Source organism: Chiloscyllium punctatum, chromosome 6 (genome assembly GCF_047496795.1).
Source record: "Chiloscyllium punctatum isolate Juve2018m chromosome 6, sChiPun1.3, whole genome shotgun sequence".
Classification (NCBI taxonomy): Eukaryota; Metazoa; Chordata; class Chondrichthyes; order Orectolobiformes; family Hemiscylliidae; genus Chiloscyllium; species Chiloscyllium punctatum.
Genome location: NC_092744.1, coordinates 48,079,098 through 48,102,496, shown reverse-complemented (window position 1 = coordinate 48,102,496; position 23,399 = coordinate 48,079,098). Strand labels below are relative to the sequence as shown.

Here is a 23,399-nt window from a genome sequence, read left to right as displayed (position 1 = left end):
CTTGTGGAGCTGAAGACTTATCTGTACTGCTTGCAATAATGACAGTCGAGAGATTATATCCTAAACAAGCAATGCTAAATTAGTTGAAAGCATTAAGTAAATTAAAAAAGGCTGCAAAACTCATTCACTTTATTAAATCAACAAAGAAATAATAATGTGGGATACTTAATCTAAAAGTCAGGTTAAGGATAGCTACATTGTCAAGCGCTTCAACAGAGCTTAGAAGGTTCACCAATTTCAATTTATCTGGGTATATTTTTGTTGGAGAGAAGTTTGTTGCAGTTTAGAGCCGAAGAGTGCAGAAGCAGAAGTAGTAACACAAGTATTATTGTTAGTAAATTCCTGACAATTAAGTCACCTAAATCTCAGGGAGTGGTGGCTCCATGTTGTTGAAAATAAATGGGCTCAAGAAGAAAAATAAAGTCTTGCAAAAGCTCAGCACAGTTGAGCGTTGGTGAAAGTCGGCTACTGGCAGTATTCACTCAATGCATATGAGAAAGATTCGAGAGAAATTCAATGGTAAGCACGGTGAATTTAGCTGTTTGGTAAAAGGTGAAATTGTGCTAATAATTGGATACTTGAGGCACTCAGCCATGGAAGAAAAGACTGTACCACCAAGATGCGAGCAGTCAATGAAACTTTTCATTCTAAAATGCATTGTTTTTAAACAGGAGTTCTAAGACAGAAATACTGCACTTTTAAATTTGGTGGCTATCTGGCAAAGTCAAACATGAAGCACATGGAATGTAGTACATGTTAATCAAGGAAAATTCAACAGGGAGACTTAACAAGAGATAACAAGGAGGATGACTCTTTCTCTGCTCTCAGCAGACATGTTTGCTCCGTACTACTGAAATAAACTACAAAAGGGCGAGAAGACCACTCCAGCACTCCAGGAGAGTGAATGCACTCGTGGGACTGATGACTCTTGGGTGCAGCAGTCTGCATTGGAGCGTGAGTGTGCTGTGAAGGTCTAGTTGAAGAACTGTCCGCTAGTCACATATTTTCTCACTCCAAGTGCTGTAAACTAATTTAAACCAGTGATCAGAGCAAAGGAACATCTGAAGAGCAAATAATCTCAAAAAGAAACTGTTTAACTACCAACATCAGTGCCACCAGTAACCTCCATGACAAGAGCCGTGACGTTCAACTATCCACACTTCAAGAACAATTCAGAAAGTGATCCATGTATCTTTTTTTTAAAAAACTGCTCTTTTCAGACTCGCTTATTTCTAATCTGTACGTATGTTGCATTACTAATGCTTCTCATGTTTAGTTAATAATAAACTCACTGTTTTTGTTAATTCAAGCAATCCTGAAATTGCAGATTTCATAGATGCAATCTATATGGATTCAGTGATTTGACAAAGTTGATAACACCTTAATCTTTCTAGTCCAGAATCTAATGTTCATGAACACCAGCTACCCAGAAATATTTTTCACTCAAGTACAAACATGGAATATATCAGTTAGACAAATAAAACAATTTTCATTATAGCTTTAGTGTATTATCATCACTGCTTTATGCTTCCAGGTAAATAGTTTTAACCAACAATGATATACAGTTCACAAACATGTGGTTAGGCATCCTAATGTTTTCTACAATCGAGAAAATGCCAAATTCTAGAAATCACTTCATCTTAATCATTTGGGGAGCCTAACTTGGTCTGAAGGAGAGGTTAGCATATTTAATTTTTGACCTTAATCCTATGAGTATGTCCCAATCTCTATAAACCTTTACAGAAAAGAAAAACTTGAATTATTCCATGTGCTTTTTACTTCCTGATGTGTTAGTTGCAAGATCAAACCATTACCTAAGGCGAGCCAGTGTACTTAGCGAATATAGGGTATTAAATGAACAGGACCTTGTTCAGGTTAAGCCACAAAGTTAAGCAGAGTTTTGAATTATCTGGTCCCTAACTAGAATGTGGAAGGCCAGCAGAGAGTGCACTAGAATAATCACTGGAGGTAATGAAACACGAATGAGGGTTTCATCAGTTGACAAGTTGATGGGGATGGAATCAGGTGTTATATGGAGTTGGTAAAAGGCTGGCTCTGCATTGTGCAAATGAAGTCAGCAGCTCATTTGGCAGTCAAAGCATGATAGTAAGATTGTGAACAAACTGGCTTAACCTCAGACTATCATCAGGAAGGAGATGGAATTGATAAAGAAATTGAGTATGGAGTATGTGAGCGAGCGAGATGAGCATCTTCTGAAAACTTCATTAGAAACAAAATTCTGCTCCTCCAGTATTATATATCATTTAAGCAGCCTGCTAATTTATTAACAGTAAAAAAATCATGAGAGACAATGTTAGAGTTGGGTGCCATCAGCTTACATGTGAAAACTAACTCCACGCCTTCAGATATTGAAGTGCATCAAAGCACAGCACTAAGAAATTAGAAGGGCCAATGATTGATCCTTGGCAGAGTCAACACTATTGGAGCAGAAACAGGAACAGAAATCACTTTAGGGTGAAAACACGGTAATTAATTGAAGTATATAAAGTATGGAAATTAAAAAGTATTGTTATAGCCAGTGCAACTAATGTAGATGAGTGGGTCAGGTCGGGAGTGAATAATTACATTCCATAAGACCATAAGATAGAGCAGCAGAATTAAGCCACTCAGCCCACTGAATCTGTTCCACTATTGAATCATGGCTGATTGAACATTTTGATTCTTTGTTGCTTAAATGTAAATTTCAACAAGAATTGTATCATTGGATTCATGGCCCTGCGTACAGATGAAGCTGTAACTGATTTTTTTTTAAATCTTGGTGTTAGGCTTGGTGGACATTCCAGCTCAGGAAAGCAATACAGTCATACAAGGACCAGACAGCAATTTGGCATGCTAAAGAAAAATATAGCATCAGGGTCTAGCAACCTCGCAGAGGCAATAAAAAACATCAAACTGGAGGAGCCCTATGACAAAAAATACATCAAATGAGAAATCCAACCAGACAAAATAAATTTCACACTGTGAATCAGAAACACAATGTCAACACTGAACATTGACAGGATAAGAACAACTAGGGCACTGCTCTTGCAAACACAAAAGGGTAACAAACGCAACAAAGCCTAGAGCTCTCAATAACTGAATTACAATGTCTAAACGTAAGAAAAGCACACCGAGATTGGTGGGGCCTGGATAATTTCAAGAGTGCCTTAAATATCTAAAAAAGGAACAAATGGCCTTATGCATACAAAGTTCTAACCAGAAGCAAACAGCCTCTGGATTCACTATCTGTGATATGCACTTCATGATAGCACAGTTCAAAAACCATTTGTGACCCATGAAATCACAGCAGGAAAATCTTAACATGAAGTATCAAAATGTACTCCTGTCTATAATTTTGACAACTGTTAATAGAATGAGTATTGTAAATTTAAAGCAGTTTAGAGAGTCATAGACATGTACAGCATGAAAACAGACCCTTTGGTCCAACTCACCAATGCCAACTAGAGTTCCCAACCCAATCTAGTCCCACCTGCCAGCACCTGGCCCATATCCCTCCAAACCCTTCCAATTCATCCAGATGCCTTTTAAAATCTTGCAACTGTACTAGCCTCAACCATTTCCTCTGGCAGTTTATTCCATACACGTACCACCCTGTGTGTGAAAAAGATCCCCCTTAGATCCTTTTATATCTTTCCCCTGTCACCCTAAACCTATGCCCTCTAGTTCTGGGCTCCCCCATCCCAGGGAAAACACTTGTGTCTATTTATCCTATCCATGCCCCTCATGATTTTATAAACCTCTGTAAAGGCCTCAGACGTTCCAGGGAATTCATCAAAATTATACATGGGAACATTCCAAAATAAAATCTGCATCTCAAGCAAGATGCAGCGAAGAATTTTTGACTGTGGTATATCCAACTTCATAATTCGTATCTACCCACATTGCAAAATAACTACTTAAATCTTCCATAGCCCAAGTAGTTAGCAAGTGAAGAAGATAGGCAACAGGACCTTAAACCTTTGTGATTCCCAAAACTTTATTCCACTTTATTACGACATTGGGATGCTAAATCGTCATGACTCTTCTACAATGACTGACTGTGTAGGAGGTGGTGGCTATAAGGAACAGAAGCCTGCTGAATGAGACTGCAATTATGATAACATAGAAAAAGCTTTGTGGTAGTCATTGCTGCCTACGAACCTGCAAGTGGGAGGATTATCTGCATAACTTGACACCGTCCTCTCCATCTTGATCCAGGAACGCCCCACCTACACTCAGGACATCACCCACACTCTCCACTTCCTCCAGGATTTTTGTTTCCCTGGCCCCCAATGCCTCATCTTCACCATGGACATCCAGACCTTGTACACTTCCATCCACCATGGCAAAGGCCTCCATGCCCTCCGTGTCTTCCTCTCACACCGACCTGCTCATTTCACTGGCTGAACTGGTCCTCAACAATTTCTCCATCGAGTCCTCCCACTTCCTCCAGAGCAAAAGGGAGCATGGGCCCCAGCCATTCCTGCCTCTTCGCTGGATACGCGGAACAGTCCATCTTCTGCCGGCACCATTCCCCACCTTTTTGTCTGCTACATTGATGACTGTGTTGGTGCCATCTCAAGCTCCCACAAGGAGACTGAACAGTTCAACGTCATTAACAGCTTCCACCCCGACCTCCAATTCACCATCTCTGACACCTCCCTCCCCTTCCTGGACCTCTCCATCTCTGGCAACCAGCTCAACAGTGACACCTACTATAAACCCGCCAACTCCCACAGCAACCTGGACTACACCTTCTCAGACACTGTCTCCTGTAAAAACGCTATCCCTTATTCCCAATTCCTCCATCTCCGCTGCATCTGCTCCCAAGAGGTGCAATTTCACCACAAAACATCCCAGATGGCCTCCTTCTTCAAAGATCGCAATTTCCCCTCCCATGTGGTCAACTAGTGCATCACCGCCACTTCTGCACCTGCGTCCTTAAACCCACACCCATCCAATCACAACAAGGACAGAATCCTCCACCCACCCACCCACCCCCTCCCTCCGGTCCTCATTTCCCACCCAACCAACCTCCAGATACATCACATCATCCTCCACCATTTTCACCACTTACAAAGAGATCCCACCACCAGGGATATATTCCTTCCCCACCCCTACCTGCGTTCTGGAGAGACAATTCCCTCTGCAACTCCCTTGTCTGGTCACCCGCAAATTTACTAACTCATCCTTCTATGCCCTCAAAGTCTTGATTGTGAAATTATATCACCTTTTAGTGTGTCAACATTTTGCTTTCCAAAATGTGATCATGTTTGAACAACATGGCAAATGCAATTCAGTCGTTATAGTAGATACTATTCAAAACTGTGTACAAACTCCATCATAGGAAGTTATAAAAAAATACATCAGTAAATTTGAAATCTGTTGGCACCAAAATAAAAGTATGACCATAAAAACTGATATTTACTATAAAACCTAACTGCTTCACCAAAATCCATCGGGAAAAGAAACCACTGCTTTTCCCCAATTAGCCCTTTACAGGGCTCTAGTCCACACCATGTGATTGATCTGTAAGGAGTCCAGCTATTTTAATGAAGAAAAATATTGAAACAACAAGAATCCTCCATTTTCCAACACATCAGGGCAGTCTGACAGGAGCACTCATTATAATGACTCCATTACACAGGTCAAAGAGAAAACCTGCAAAGATACTGTGAATGAGTTGGTCAAGTGAGTCAGCTTTCACAAGTGGGAGATCATGACTGACTGGCATGGCAGAACATTTTGAAGAGTTCAGTAGCAGAGACAGCAGTGCAGATGAGTTTCATCCATATGGATCTCGAGAAAGCTTTTGGTAATATTTGAGGAAGTTTATTAGTGGAAATGAAAATCTATGGAACTGATACTATCCTTGTGACATAAACCGGCAATCAATTTGGAAGTACGAAATAATGAGTAAAAACTAAAGGAATATACTCTGGCTGGGGAACAGCATCCAGAGATCTGTATTTGATAGTAAATTTTTATTGAATATGCTATCTATTGTTGTATTAACATATTGGATATCAAGCTTTGCAGATAATAATTTGGAGTTCAGCCAGTTGTGTAATTTACAACAGGAAATCACAAAAGTCCCAGACAGACAACAGATCTTTGTGGGGGAAGTGCGAAGCGAGCCACTTTAGGACAAGTCATTTTTTTTTAAAAAACAGCAAGTACAGCAGTAAAGAGATCACTAATGCACAGTTGTGCCCTTGACAAAAAACTTCAATATTAAAACTCCCTTTGAATGAAGCAGTGAGACAAAGTGATAATTCAGTTGAATCTTGATCAAACTCACATTAGTTAAGTACTGCATTTAAGGGCCAAATTACAGGAATGATCATGGACAGATCACATCTGTTTGGTTTGTACCGCTTCAAAACAGGGGAAGGCAATGACCCTGCGGTAATTTCATAGAACTAATTCACTCAGGTTCAAATTCTACCACTTCAGTTGGTGGAAGTAAAATTCAGTCACTAAATCTGGCATTAAAAGCTATGAAACCATGCTTGGTTCTCACAAAAAAAGCCCTTTCGTCCTTTAAGTGTGGAATGATGGCCTTGCCTACATGTCACTCCAGACCCATAACAATGTGGCTGACTCTTAAATGCTCTCTGTTGCATAACATAGTTGCATCAAATTGCTACAAAATCTAAGAGCAGGAGATTAGACGCAACACCCAGCATTAACCAAAACACCAGAAATGACAACAATCCTACAACATACTCCTTACTAACATCTGAAAGGTAGCACTGAAATTGAGAGTGGAAAAGCACAGCCTGACACATACTTACCAAATTATAACTTATAGACATCTCAGTCATTATCACCACCACTGAACATGTACTGCTTGACTGACATCAGGGTCGTACACAGTCAGTGGGTAATTGCCCTAGAAGTCCTCCACACTGACTCATGAAGTCTCCTGGCTTCAGGTTAAACAAGGGCAAAGCAAGGAAACCCCTGCTGGTTACCACATACCATCCTCCCTCAGCTATTGAATCAGCACTCCTCCATGCTGAACAACACTCAGAGAATGTACAGAGGCTGGCAAGGGTGCAAACTTTACCCTGGATGGAGGATTTCACCGAGAGTGGCTCAGCAGCAGTACTGCTGATCGAGCTGGTCCGGTCCAAAAGGACTAGACTGGGCCGATGGCAGGTGGTAAAGGAATGAACAAGAGGGAAGAACATACTCAACCTTATCATCACCAATCTGCCAGTTGGAAGATGCATCTGACCATGACTATGCCTGTGTGGTTGTTGGTCTAACTGACATAGTCATTGAATCATACAGCACAGAAACAGAATCTTCGGTCCAACCAGTTCATGCCGAATGTAATCCCAAACTAAACTAGCCCCATCCACCAGCTCCTGGCCAGTATCTTTCCAAAGCCTTCCTATTAACGTACTTATCCAAGTGACTTTTAAACATTGTAACTGTGCCTGCAACCGCCACTTCCTCAGCAAATTCCCTCCACACATGAACCACACTCAGTGTAAAATATTTGCCTCCATGCTTTTATTTTTAAAAATCCCTCTGCCCTCACTTTGAAAATATGCCCCCAATATAGAAATCCCCCTTCCATAGAAAATACATCTATATTAACACTATCTATACCCTTCATGATTTTATAAACCTCTCCAAGGTTGCATTTCAAACTTCTACAGTCCAGTGAGGAGAGTCCCTGCCAATCCCACCTTTCTTTACAACTCAAACCTTCCATCTCTGGTAGTCCATCTACCTTCCATTGTGCTAAATGAGACAGACTTTGAACAGATCTGGCAACTCAAGACTGGGCCCTCAAGTGAGGCCCTCTGAGCAATCAACAGCAGAATTGTACTCCATCACAACCTGCAACCTCATGGCCTGGCATATCCCCCCACTCAACCTTTACCTTCAAGCCAGGGGGTCAACCCTGTGTCAGTGGAGATTGTAACAGGACATTCCAGGAGCAGCAGCAGGCATATCTAAAATAAATGTTAACTACCAAACAAGAGTACTTCCTTGCCAAACAGTATAAGCGGCAAGTGATATGCACAAGCCAAGAGATCCTACAACCATCGGTTCAGATCTAAACTCTGCAGTCCTGTCACATCCAGTTTTGAATGATGATGGACAATAAAACAACTCTGAGGAGGAAGCAGCTCCACAAATATCCCCATCCCAATGACAGAAGAGCTCAAAACATCAGTGCAAAAGATAAGGCTAAAGCTTTTGCAGCAATCTTTAACCAGAAATGGTAAATGGATCATACGCCTTGTCCTCTTCCAGTTTCACAGAACCAGTTGCCTGCCAATTCAATTCACTCCATGTGATATCCAGAAACAGTTGGAGGCACTGAATACTACAAAGTCTACGGGCCCTGTTAACAGTCCAGCAACAGTACTGAAGCCTTGTTCTTAAGAACTTGCCACTCCCTTAGCGATGCTCTTCCAGTACAGTTACAACACAAGCATCTACCCGACAATAAAAAAACAAAGAAAATTTACAGCCCAGGAACAGGCCCTTCAAGTCTGAGCCGATGCAAATGTACTGTCATCCCTCTGCTCCCCACCTACTCATGCATCCGTCCAGACGCATCTTAAATGAATCTACCGTGCCTGTCTCTACCACCTCTGCTGACAACGCGTTCCAAACGCCCACCATCCTGTGTGAAGTACTTGCCACGTGTATCCCCCCTTAAACTTTCCACCTCTCACCTTGAAAGCATGACCTCTTGTTATTGAATCCTTCACCCTTGGAAGAAGCTTGTCTCTATCCACCCTGTCTATACCCTTCAGGATTTTATAAACCTCAAATCAGGTCCCCCCCCCAATCTCCTTTTTTCTAGTGAAAATAAACCTAACCTACTCAACCTCTCTTCATAGCTAGCACCTTCCATACCAGGCAACATCCTCGTAAACCTTCTCTGCACCCTCGCCAAAGCGTCCGCATCCTTTTGGTAATGTGGCGACCAGAACTGTACATAGTATTCTAAATGCAGCTGAACCAATGTCTTATACAATTTTAACATGACTTGCCAGCTCTTATACTCAATACCCCGTCCGATGAAGGCAAGCATACTATACGCCTTCGACCACTCTATCCACCGGTGCAGCAATCTTCAGGGTACAATGGACCTGCACTCCCAGATCTCTCTGCCCATCAACTTTTCCCAAGGCTCTTCCATTCATTGTACAATTCGCTCTAGAATTGGACTTGCCTAAATGCATCACCTCATATTTGTCTGGATTGAAAGCCATCTGCCACTTTTCGGCCCAACTCTCCAGTCTATCTACATCCTCTTGTATTCTCTGACAGTCCCTTATGCTTTCTGCTACTCCACTTATCTTTGTGTCATCTGCAAACTTGCTGATCGTACCAACAGTGCCCTCTTCCAGATCATTTATATATATAACAAACTACAGTGGCCCCAATACTGACCCCTGTGGAACTCGAGAAACTCCCTTCAACTACTACTACTCTGTCTCCTGTTTTAAACCAGTTCTTTATCCACCTAGCTAGAACACTATGTACTTCACTTTCTCCATTAGTCTACAATGGGGAACCTTTTCAAATGCCTTACGAAAATCCAAGTAAATGACATCAACAGCCCTTCCTTCATCTAACAACTTAGTCACTTCCTCAAAGAACTATTAAGTTGGTAAGGCACGATCTCCCACACACAAAACTATGTTGCCTATCACTGATAGGATCTAATTATATTTAGAAAGAATGAGCTTATCTCTTAGTACCCTCTCCAGCAACTTCCCTACCACCGACATCTGGCTCACTTGTCTGTAGTTACCCGGAATATCCCTACTACCCTTCTTGTACAGGGGGACAATATGAGCAACCTTCCAGTCCTCCGGCACCTCACCTGTGTTTAAGGATGCCACAAAGCCATCTGTCAGGGCCCCAGCTATTCCCTCTCTCACCTCCCACAGCAACCTGGGATAGATCCCATCCAGTCCTGAGGATTTGTCCACCTTAATAACCTCTAACATACCCAACACATCTTCCCTATTTATGCCAACGTGATCCAGACTAATCAAACTTCTATATCTAATCTCAACATTCATCATGTTCCTCTCCTCAGTGAACAGTGATGCAAAGTAATCATTCAGAATCGCACCCATTCTCTCAGGTTCGGCAAACAGCCTTCTTTTATTATCTTCTAGTGGACCAATCCTTTCTCTAGTTACCTGTTTGCTTCTTATATAATAAAATACTTTGGGATTTTTCCTTAATTCTGCTTGCTAAATCTATTTCATGACCCCTTTTAGCCCACTTGATTCCTTGTTTAAGACTTGTCCTACTCTTCCAATATTCCTCCAGGACCTGTTCAGTTCTTAGCTGCCTAGACCTTATGTACACTTCCCTTTTCCTCTTGGCTAGTCGTACAATTTCTCCTGTCATCCACGGTTCACGAATCTTGCCCGCCCTATCCTTCGCCTTCAATGGGACATGCCTATCCTGCACTACCGTTAACCTATCTTTGAAAGCCTCCCACATCTCAAATGTGGACTTCCCTTCAAATGGCTATGCCCAATCCACATTTCCCAGCTCCTGCCTAATTTTGATCTAATTAGTTTTGGCCCAGTTTAGTACTCTTCCCTGAGGACCACACTCTTCTTTATCTATGAGTACTCTAAAACTTACAAAATTGTGGTCACTGTTCCCAAAGAAATCCCAAAGAAACTTCTACCACTTGTCCTGGCTCGTTCCCCAGTACCAGGTCCAATATGGCCCCTTCCCTAGTTGGACTATTGACATACTGCTCTAGAAAACGCTCCTGGACGCTTCGTACAAATTCTACTCCATCCAGACCTCTGACGCTAAGTCATCCCAGTTAATGTTGGGAAAATTAAAATCGCCCATCACCACTACCCTATTGCCTCTACATCTATTCATAATCTGTTTACCTATTTGCTCTCCTGCCTCATGCTCACTGTTGGGAGGTCTGTGATACAGCCCCAACAATGTAACTGCACTCCTCTTATTTCTCAGCTCCACCCATAATGCCTCACTACCCAAGACCACCATAGTGTCCTCCTTTAGCACAGTCATGATAGCGTCCCTGACCAGCAATGCAACTCCACCCTTCTTTTACTTCCCTCCCTGTCCTGTTTGAAGCGTCTATATCCTGGAACATTTAGTTGCCAATCATCATGCCCTTCCTTCAACCAAGTCTCTGTGATGACAATAATGTCATAATCCCAGGCACCAATCCAAGCCCTAAATTCATCTGCCATACACATTACACTCCTTGCATTAAAGTAGATGCATTTCAGGCCACCAGTTCTTTTGTACACACCTGCCCCCTGCCTATTCTTAACTTTATTAATGTTATCTTCATAATTCTTAAAGTTTCCACCTCACTGCCTAGTTGTTTTCTCTTCTGGTTCCCTGTCCCCTGACACATGAATTTAAAACCTCCCCGACAGCAGTTGCAAAAACACCCCCAAGGACATTGGTTCCGGTCTGATTCAGACATAGACCGATCCTTTTGTAATAGTCCCACCTTCCCCAGAACGGATAACAATGTCCAATAAATCTGAACCCCTCCCTCCTACACCATCTCTCAAGCCACCTGTTCATCCTGCCTATTTTTCCTTTCTACGGTGGCTAGCACGTGGCACTGGTAGTAATCCTGAGATCACTACCTTTGAGGTCCTCCCCTTTAACCTCTCTCCTAGCTCCCTGAATTCTTCTTTCAGGACCTCATCTCGCTTTTGACTTATATCGTTGGTGCCTATATGCACCAAGACAACTGGCTGTTCACCCTCCCCTTTTAGAATGCTCTGCAACCGATCAGGGACATCCCTGACCAGAGCACCTGGCAGGCAACATAGCATTCGGGAGTCCTGTTATCAGCCACAGAACCACCTGTCTACTCTCCTTACAATAGAATCCCCTATGACTATGGCCCTGCGAGTCTTTTTACCGCCCTTCTGAACAGCAGTGCCTGCCACAGTGCCACGATCTTGACAACTGCTGCCCTCCCCTGGTGAGACATCTCCCCCAACAGTATCCAAAATGGTATACCTGTTTTGGAGGGAGATGACCGCAGGGGAAAATGTGGAAAATTGCCCAGTTACATCTTGTAGCAAAAAAAAACACAAAGCCAACACAGCCATTTATCTGCCCATCAGTTTAGTCTCAACCAATCAGTAAAATGACAAAAGATGTCATCAATAATGCTATCAAGCAACACCTGCTCAGCAATGCCCAGTTTGGGTTCCTCTTGGGCCACTCACCTCCAGACCTCTTTATAACCTTGGTTCAAACATGGATAAAAGAGCTAAATTCCAGAGGTAAGGTGAGAGAGACTGCCCTTGACATCAAGAAGCCCTAGCAAGATTGGAATCAATGGGTACTGGGGGCAAACTATTCAGCCATTGGACTCATACCTGGCACACAGGAAGATGGTCATGGTTCTTGAAGGTCAGTCATCGCAGCTCCAAGACATCTCTGCAGGAGTTCCTCAGGGCGATGTCCTAGGGCCAACCATCTTCAGCTGCTTAATCAGTAACCTTCCCTTCATAAAGTAAGAAGTGGGGAAGTTCACCAATGACTGCACAATGTTCAGCACCATTTACAACTCCTCAGGTATTGAAGCAACCTATGTTCAAGTGCAACAAGATCTAGATTTGCACTGCACAAATGCCAGGAAATGACCATCTCCAATTAGAAACAATCTAATCTCCACCCCTTGCCATTCAATGATGTTACCATCACTAAATTCCCCACTACCAATATCTGGAGGGTTACCATTGACCAGAAAATCAAATGGAGCTGCTACATACATAAAATGACTACAAGAGAGGCCAGAAGCAATGAAAAGCCTACATTGAGTAGCTCACCTCCTGACTCCCCAAAGCATGTCCATCATCTATAAAGGCACAAGTCAGGAGTGTGATGGAATATTCCCCACTCAAGAAACTTGGCATCATCCAGAACAAAGCAGAACAAAGATTGACACCACATCCATACCCTCCACCAGTGAGGCTCAGTGGCAGCAATGTCTACTGCAGAAATTCACCGAAGAATTCTTAGACCGCACTTTCCAAACTCACAACCACTTCCATCTGAAAGGACAAATGCAGAAGATACATGGGAACACCACCACATCCAGGTTGCCCTGCAAGCCACTCACCATTCTGACTTGGAAATAGATCACCCTTTCTTCACTGCTGCAGGGTCAAAATCCTGAAATTCCCTCCCCAAGGGCATTGTGGATCAACTACAGCACATGGACTACAGCAGTTCAAGAAGGCAGCTCACCATCACCTTCTCAAGGGCAACTACGAACAGGCAATATAATGCTGGCCAGCCAGCCAGCGACACCCATGTTCCATGAATGAATAAAAAAATGCTTGCACAGTATAAATAAAGTCAATAAATTAAATGCATGACTCAAAGATCGGTGTGGGATAAATGGATTTTGATTTCTGGCACCAGTACAGGAGTAAAAGGGAGCTGTGTACATGAGGCACCACCAATGCTCGGTGTCAGCAATGTACACCGTCTAAAGATGCACTGCAGTGATTCACCAAGGATCCTTCAACAGCACCTTCTAAACCCACAACACTTCCATCTAGAAAAACTAGGACAGCAGATAAATAGAAACACCACTACCAGCAAGTTGTCAGTCACAAGCCACTCACCATTCCAACTTGGAAATACTGTTCCTTCAATATCACTGGGTCAATATCTTGGAACTTCTTCCCTAACAATATTGTGAATGCATCTATACCGAATGGACTGCAGGGGTTCAAGAATCCAGATGACGACTATCTTTTCAAGAGTGCAATGGATGGGCAATAAATGCTAGACCAGCCAGAGAGCAGTCTATAGACCCCATAATACCATCTGTTCGGTACAGCAGAGAATAAATCAGGAGACAAGACAGACATGAAAATGGCAGCACATTAATCAAGGGTGAGATTAATCTTCATGTAGATTGGGAAAATCAAATTAGCAGAGGTAGCTAGAAGAAGGAACTTAGAGACTATATTCCGAATAGCTTCTGAGAACAATATGCTGTAAATCCAAACAGGAATCAGGGTAATTTGGATCTGCTCATTTGTAATGAGACAGGTTCAATAAATAATCTGATATTAAAAGATCTCATAGAAAACAATGACCAATACATACAATTGAGTACTCAGTTCGAGAGTGAGAAACTAGAGTCAGAAACATCGTGCTAAAACTTAATCAATGTCATTGCATAAAGATGGGAGCAGAGTTGGCTGGAGGAGGCTGGGATAAAGACTCAGCAAAAAAGATGGTTCAGCAACAATGACAGACATTTTAAGAAAATAGTTCATGACTTTCAGCAAATATATATTCCAGTGAGGCAGATGGGTTCTAGGAATTAGATAAACCAATCATGGTTAACCAAGTAATTTAAGGATAATGGTAAACCAGAGGATTAGAAAAAGTCTTAAAAGCCAACAAAAGGTGACCAAAATACAATAGAAAGAAGGAAAAATAAACAGAGTAAACTAGAAAGTAATTAAAATTAGAATCCTTACTGTGTGAAAACAGGCCCTTCAGCCTAACAGGTCCACACCGACTTTCAGAGTAAGTTACCCAGACCCATTCTCCTATCCTATATTTGCCCCTGACTAATGCACCTAATCTACACATCCCTATGGTCAATTTAGCATGGCCAATGGACCTCACCTGTAAATCTTTAGACAGTGGGAGGAAACCCACACAAACATGGGGAGAATGTGTAAATTCCACACACAGTCACCAGAAACTAGAATCAAACCAGGTCCCTGGCGCTGTAGCTCAGGTTGAGGTTCTGGATGGAAGTTTCTCGTTGAGCTGGGAGGTTCATGTTCAGACATTTTGTCACCATGCTAGGTAACATCATCAGTGAGCCTCAGTGAAGCACTGGTGTTATGTCTGGCTTTCTATTTAGGTGTTTAGATTTCCTTGGGTTGGTGACGACATTTCCTGTTCTTTTTCTCATGAGGGTGCTGGACGGGCTCTAAACCGGTGTGTTTGTTGATAGAGTTCCAGATGGAAGTCTGGAAATGACTGCCAGACTACTCAGAATCCTTGGCATCATGGTTACCCACAAACCTACCAACACACTAAAACAGCAGCTAACGAACTTAGAAGACCCTACAGATAGCAAGCAAAATGAATACCATTTACAAAATACCTTTTAACTGCAACCAACATTACATTGGAGAAACAGACAGAAAACTAGTCACCAGGATACATGAACATCAACTAGCCACAAAAAGACATGACCCACGATCACTAGTATCTTTACAGAGAGATGAGGAAGGACACCACTTTGACTGGAACAACACATCCATGCTAGGACAAGCCAAACAGAGATACACACGAGAATTCCTTGAAGCATGGCATTCCAACTGGAACGCTACCAACAAACATCGATTTGGAGCCCATCTACTACCCTCAGAAAAAGAACAGGAAATGACATCACCAATCCAAGGAAATCTAAACACAAATAGGAAGCAGGACATAACAGCAGCACTGCACTGGAGGCTCACTGATGATGTTACCTAGTATGGTGACGAAACATCTGAAAATGAACATTCCAGCTCGGTGAGCAAACTTACATCCAGAACCTCAACCTGAGCTACCACGCTTTCCTCTTACTGCCTTTAAACCACTCAAGGCCTTTTTTTTTCTGCTTTTACCATTTGGGAGCCTGCTAAAAAAATTAATAGCATCATTGCAGTCTGACTGAAGCTGCACAAACACAATGACCTTCTGGGTGGTTCTTTCTTTCTGTCGCCCTAGGACATCTTTCAGCCCAAGACGTCTCTTCTTCTTATAAACAAAACCCGAGGACAGCCAATCTCAGTTTTCATATCATTTTTGAGATCTATGTCTTCCCTTCTTAACAAACAATGTAGAAACATGAATCAAAACAAAATTATACATTATTCTGTCTATGTTACAATCCATAACATTGCGAACCTTCAGCACAACCTTCATCCTATATAATCCTATCAGAGTCTTAAAAATGTCAAAAAGGTGTCCTTCCAAAATATGGTGACAAAAATCTGGGGAGAAACAGCAGGGGAATGAGAATAATTGGATAGCTCTGCCAGAGTGCCAGGCGAGGCATGAAAGGCTGAATGTACTCCAGTGCCGCACCATGTTTCTATAGGACTCTAAAAACATTTACAAATTAAAAACTTATGCACTTAAGGGGCCAGCCAAAGTGAACATATTCATCCAATCCTTAACTGAACTTGACCATTCTCTCTCCCAGGGGATCACTATTTTGCTTTGTAAAGGTATCAAATAAGAAAACTTCCCAGCAGAACACATCAAGTTCTCAAAACATTTTATGCAGAGCTATATCCTTCACCTTTAACAACAATTAGGAGACCTATCCCCTGAAAACGTGACTTGTACAATGATACAAACTGACTTGAGCATTACATCCAAGTTTAAGAACAGTAACTGCAGGAATAACAGTTGGTTCTGTTATAATGCAGTTGTTCTGTTCTTATGCAATCCCATGTTATAAGAAAATCATGTAATAACAGCATCATTTAAACTAATGGGGCCGGAATCATGTTACAACTAATACATGCTTTAAACGTTTGCGCGTGAGAAACAATGTCCCTAATTTGTCAATTGTGTTATAGCAAATTTGCGTTAATGAAATGTATGTTATAGCAAAATGACCTCTCAGAATCAATCTGAGAGACCCCCCAACTGAGGGGAGAACACAATTTAATATATCTGAGGTGGTCAGTTTTTCGGAGGGATTAAAAGATGACCCAAACTCTCTCTAACTAGTTCCTCAACTATCATTTGGAGGGTAGAGATCACTTATTTATAAAATCGGTAGCTTATAATCGAAGGTTTTGAATATTCTAGCCAGCGCTTCATGTTTCACACAGCTTAGGTCATTTCGTTCAGATTTTCATTAGCCACATCACTTTTTATTAGCTTTTCTTTAAAGTGGTAAAATCTCTTTATATGATTATACTGCATGGTTTCCAGTTATTTATTCCCCAGTATGTTAATAGTCTGAGGAAAATCTACTTTAGTTTTTTTTGTTTCCTGCCCATTACTCTCCATGCAGCTCCATTTCTCCTCTTTAACTATATGCTTAATGTTTTTAAAATGTCCCTGACTTCGGTAAATCTCCAAATATTACATTTCCTTGGTCAGCCTTCTATGCAAATACATTAAGGACAAAAGGGTAATTAGGGAGAGCATAAAGCCCCTCAAAGATCAGCAAGGCAGCGTATGTATGGAGCTGCAGGAGGTGGGGGAGATACGAAATGAATATTTTGCATTAGTGTTTACTGGGGAGAAGGACATGGAAGGAATAGAATGTGGGGAAACAGATGGTGACATCTTGAAAATGTCCATATTACAGAGGAGGAAGTGCTGGATGCCTTGAAATGCATAAAAGTGAATAAATACCCAGGACCTGATCAGATGTACCCTAGAACTCTGGAGGAAGTGAGGGAAATGATTGCTGGGACCCCTTGCTGAGATATTTGTATTATCGATAGTCACAGGTGAGGTGCCAGAAGGCAGAGGTTGGTGAAAGTAGTACCATTATTTCAGAAGGGTGGTAAGGACAAGCCAGGGAACTATAGACCAGTGAGTCTGACGTCAGTGGTGGGCAAGTTGTTGGAGGGAATCTTGACGGACAGGATTTACACATATTTGGAAAGGCAAGGAGTGACTAGGAGTGGTCAATATGGTTTTGTGCATGGGAAATCATGTCTCACAAACTTGATTGAGTTTTTTGAAAATGTGGACGCAGAGCGGTGGACATGATTTACAATATGATTTACTTTAGTAAGGCTAGCAACAAGGTTCCCCATGGGAGACTGGTTAGCTAGGTTAGATCTCATGGAACACAGGGAGAACTAACCAGTTGGATACAGAACTGGCTCAAAGGTAGAAGACAGAGACTGGTGGTGGTGGAGGGTTGTTTTTAAGACTGGAGGCCTGTGACCAGTGGAGTGCCACAAGGGTCGATGCTGGGTCCATTATTTTTCATCACTTATAAAAATGATTTGGATATGCACATAGGAGGTATAGTTACTAAGTTTGCAGATGACACCAAAATTGGAGGAGCAGTGGACAGCAAAGGTGGTTACTTCAGATTACTACGGGATCTTGATTAGATGGGCCAATGGGTTGAGGAGTGGCAGATGAAGTTTAATTTAGATAAATGCGAGGTGCTGCATTGTGGGAAAGCAAATCTTAACAAGACTTATACACTTAAAGGTAAGGTCCTAGGAAGTGCTGCTGAACAAAGAGACCTTGGAGTGCACGTTCATAGCTCCTGGAAAGTAGAGTTGCAGGTAGATAGGATAGTAAAGGCAGCATTTGGTCTGCTTTCTTTTAGCAGCCAGAGTATTGAGTACAGGAGTTGGGAGGTCATGTTACGGCTGTACTGGACATTGGTAAGGCCACTTTTGGAAAATTGCATGTAATTGGTCTCCTTCCAATCGGAAGGATGATCTGAAACTTGAGAAAGGGTTCAGAAAAGATTGCCAGGCTTGGAGGGTTTGAGCTACAGGGAGAGGCTGAATAGGCTGGGGCTGTTTTCCCTAGAGCATCAGGGGCTGAGGGGTGACCTTATAGAGGTTTATAAAATCATGAGGGGCATGGATAGGATAAATAGACAAACTCTTTTCCCTGGGGTAGGCGAGTCCAGAATTAGAGGACATAGGTTTAAGCTGAGAGGGGAAAGATATATAAGAGACCTAAGGGGCAACACTTTCACAAAGAGGGTGGTACATATATGGAACACGCTGCCAGAGAAAGTGGTGGAGGCTGGTACAGTTGCAACATTTAAAAGGCATCTGGATGGGTATATGAATAGGAAGGGTTTGGAGGGATATGGGCTGGTGCTGGCAGGTGGGACTAGATTAGGTTGGGATATCTGGTCGGCATGGACAAGTTGGACCAAAGACTCTGTTTCCATGCTGTACATCTCTATGACTCTATGACCTGCAGCCTCAATCAGGAATTAATTCAAATATCAAAACAAATTCACAGACGTTCTATTGCTTACACCTTCAATGGCATATTATCTTCCACAAGAGTTTGCTCATTTACTGGTACTTTTGCTTCTCATTGTAAGCCTGTAAATTTACCAATCACTAAATTTGCAGTAATAAGACAACCACAGGAACCAACACAATTACAATTTGATATTTACCATAAAAAAGGGATAAGAACACCACTGGAGTACAAGGTCAGGAATCAGTTAAGACAATATCCTCCTTGCTTTTACTCATTCTTCAAATCACTGCATGAATAAAATGGCTTGCACGAACCAGCAGGACATGCTTTTGAATTGTTATCCCCAGTATAAATATTGCATAATGTCTCCTTTATATTACAACAATAGCACAGATGGCAGCTCCTCTGGATACAGCACTGTAATGTAAATGAGATGACAAAGCTACCATGAGCAGCAAAGATTTATCTCAAGAGGCCATGTTTAGCTGTTCCCCAAAACAGCAGAACCACTGACTGGAAACTAAATAACAGTAGATGCCACTATTGTTTCCTGGTTTTCACAACTGGCTTATAAAGGTCTTTCGCAGACAAAGATGACAACCTGGCTGTCAGGAATCACAGTAACAACTTTCAAAATACCAAATTTGCACATTATGTATTTCTGCCAGTGTGACAGAATTCACACTGCAGCATAACAAAAAAAAACGGCAGATCAACAATATCACCAGATCAATTTACACCTACTCCTGCAATGCCTATAATTTTCATTCAAAATTGCTGACCCACAAAATTTCTCCTGATCATACAGTTGCATTCCATTTTCGTGGCAAAACATTCTGTTTAGCCTAAAAAAAGGGAAAATGTACACTGGTATTAATAAGGGAGATAACGCAGTAAAGTGTGTCCTGTAATATCTTCAATAATATCTAACAAATCTGCTTCTTTCACATTTCCTTTTCATGTTGAGAAGTATGTCACACACCACTTTTCTAAAAAAAATCAATTTCAAAACAGGTGTACCTGATGCAGTACAGACAGTGCATTGAATAAAAAGTATAAAAGCAGGCTATAGACTTGCATGTTTACATGCTGAAAAATCAACAAGATTTCCATGTTGAAACAATATTTTCTGCAGCAGTATAGGGTTCAATTGGTATCAATTTGAGATGGCGATGCAAGAGAGACAACATAAACCAACACTTCAACACAAAATATTACTGCATTGTTAAATCTAGGTCACCTGTGTGCTCTGCTGGCTCCAGGAGACATTAAAAAGAACCTAACCGAAGGATGCCAATATTCCAATCTTCATATATCAAAAGCAGATCAACCAGTTTTAACATCACTGAAGGTTTTACATGGTTGCACAGCAAAGATTTTACTTCGAGTCAATATGCTTCAAATCAAGAGTGAAGTGTTACAATAGTTCAACACAGTGAATGTTGAAATTATGAGGTATAAAAGATTGCTCCGTTTTGGGTCTGTGTCAGTAATTCAAAGATAAAATTAAGGGAGTCATCTGACCCCAACTGAAGTCTGGATGACACAGCTGTTAAAGATTAAAGGTTCTGGTTATTTGGCTGGGGTGAAGGTGCAAGATGTTCACACTTGATAGCAGCATTTGTGTTTGCACTGATTAGGCTGTTAGCCACCAAAGTCATGGCAAAACATTGAGAATATCAGGTTGTAAACAGCAATACTTTAAACTTTACATCCAAGACAGAATTGCGTTAGGGCCTCAAAGATTACTTTTCAGCACTTTACCTGCATAGCAGACTGATGTGTTTCATACTATCATGGTGATGGGCTTCAAAAAGACAAGGGATTCTATATCTCTGAAATTCATAAATATAGACAACACGCTAATATCCAGCAGAGACTTAGATCAATTGGAGGTCAAAAGGCTCCATGGTTCATCAAGCAAGAATGTGGGTGGGAGCACACTTTCAGGTTTAAAAAAAACAACAAAATTCACAAGGATTTGAAACAAAACTGGAAGATTTATCAATATTTCATGTGAAAAGAACACCCAATAAAACCCTAACTGTAAACAACAATTCTGGAGTTAAAAGGTACCAGATAACATGGAAAAGAGAAAGAATGGAAGTAAACTAACAGGAAATAAGAATCATTTTGGATTGGGTCGGGGAGGGAGGGGGTGAAGTCGAATGACTACTTGAGGACCCGTATCTACCTATGTAGTGGCATTTTCAATTGTATTAAAAGTAAAATAAGGAAGAAATCCTAGTTTGCGGTTTAAAGTACAAGTCACTTGATGGAATAGTGTTCAGACCATGACGTTTTTAGTTTGTTACAGTAAAAGTCTTAAAATATGAAACTGCATCGTTTATCAACTGGATCAAAAATTATCAACTGGAAGTTCAAATTTCTTTTGAAAAATGTGGTCTCTGAAGAAATCATGAGATGAGGCACTATGTAAATTTACCTGAGTTTTACATCCTGATTACCTAAGAAATAGCATTATGAAACAGTATTATGAAAAGGTACACAAAGTCAGTTCTGCAGAAAAATTACAAATGACTGATCTCATTTAGAAAAGCAATGAACATCAGCATAAAACCATGAAGAGAGTGTTAAAAATTACAGTATAGCAAGGCTGGGTAAATGTGAGAAAAGAGGCGGAGGCTAGATATGAACTTTTTTTTAAAGTTATACTTCACTGATTTAAACTTTCACTTGTCTAAGTGATAAATGAGATGTTCTTCTTGAAGCAAAAACAAAATCTCATTCTGGAAATCAAGTAAAACAAAAAAAATACTAGTAATATTTAGCAGGTGTGGCAACAACTGTGAGGAAGAAAAACATTAACATTTCAAGCCAATGGTCCTTCAGCAGATGAGCTGAAAAGTTAAATCTATTTCTTTCTCCATTGGTGCTGCCAGACCTATTGAGTAATCGTAGCATTTTTTTAATTTAACATTTCTAACATGTGCTTTTCTTGCATCTATTTCTAATCCTATCTGACTGACTCCATAGCTGAAAATAAACAAACCTTCAACATCCTCAATTCATTTAGACGTCAAATAATATTTTTTTGCAAATTATTAGTTATAAAGGTTCAGAGCCGACACAGACTAATAAAATAACTAAAACATAAAATCCACATTGACTTTACATTAAAAACTAGGAGATAAACTTATGAATTAGATTTAAAATCTACTAAACCGGAAAAAGCAAATAATGGTTTCATGTGAGCTGTGTCAAAATGGTAAGAAGTCACTGCCAAAAAAATCAGTGATGGAAACATTATTATTACAATATATAAATGTTTCCATTCCCAACTCTCAACCAAAGCCAAATTTGAAGATACATGTCTCAACAGTAGTCTCAATTGCTACAAAATGGGACTAATGAGCTGTACATAAACGAACTGGTGCCACCATACAAACAAACTGGAGGGGAAACTGAGAATATTGTGGAACACTCACTTAGTTCAAAAAGCACAAGGTGCAGCAACAATACAGTGCAGAATAGGCCTTTTGGTCCTCGATGTTGTGCCCGACTACAAACTAACCTAAGCCCATCCCCCTACACTATCCCATCATCATTCATATGCTTATCCAAGAACTGTTTAAATCTCCGTAATGTGGCTGAGTTAACTACATTGGCAGGTAGGGCATTCCACACCCTTATCCTACTCTGTGTAAAGAACCTGCCTTTGACATCTGTCTGAAATCTATCACCCCTCAATTTGTAGCTATACCCCATTGTACAAGCAGACATCATCCTAGGGAAAAAAAGACTTTCACTGTCCGCCCTATCTAATCCTCTGATCACCTTGTATGTCTCTATTAAATCCCCTCGTGGCCTTCTTCTCTCCAATGAGAACAGGCCCAAGCACTCAGCCTTTCCTCATAAGACCTTCCCTCCAGACCAGGCAACATCCTGGTAAATCTACTCCACACCTTTTCCAATGCTTCCACATCCTTCCTGTAATAGGGCAACCAGAACTATACACAATATTCCAAATGAGGCCGCACTAGCGTTTTGTACAGTTGGAATTCAATCCCTCTACCAATAAAACCTAACACACCATATGCCTTCTTAACAGCACTATCCACCTGGGTGGTGACTTTCAGGGATCTATGTACATGGACACCAAGATCCCTCTGCACATCCACACTACCAAGAATCTTTCCACTGACCCAGTACTCTGCCTTCCAGTTATTCTTCCCAAAGTGAATCACCTCACATTTATCTGTATTAAACTCCATTTGCCACCTCTCAGCCCAATTCCACAGCTTATCCAAAATACCCTGCAACATTCTTCCACACTGTCCACTACTCCACTGACTTTAGTGTCATCTGCAAACTTACTAACCCATCCACCTATGCCTGCATCCAAGTCATTTTTATAAATGACAAGCAGCAGTGGTGACAAAACATAT

The 23,399-nt window shown here is 41.3% G+C and overlaps 1 protein-coding gene across 3 annotated transcripts in view; it reads right to left on the bottom strand.

The window, feature by feature from the left end:
- The window catches only part of tbl1xr1a (TBL1X/Y related 1a), a 179,464-nt gene that overhangs the window by 137,064 nt on the left and 19,001 nt on the right, over window positions 1-23,399 (bottom strand). The gene's annotated exons all lie outside the window — the stretch shown is intronic.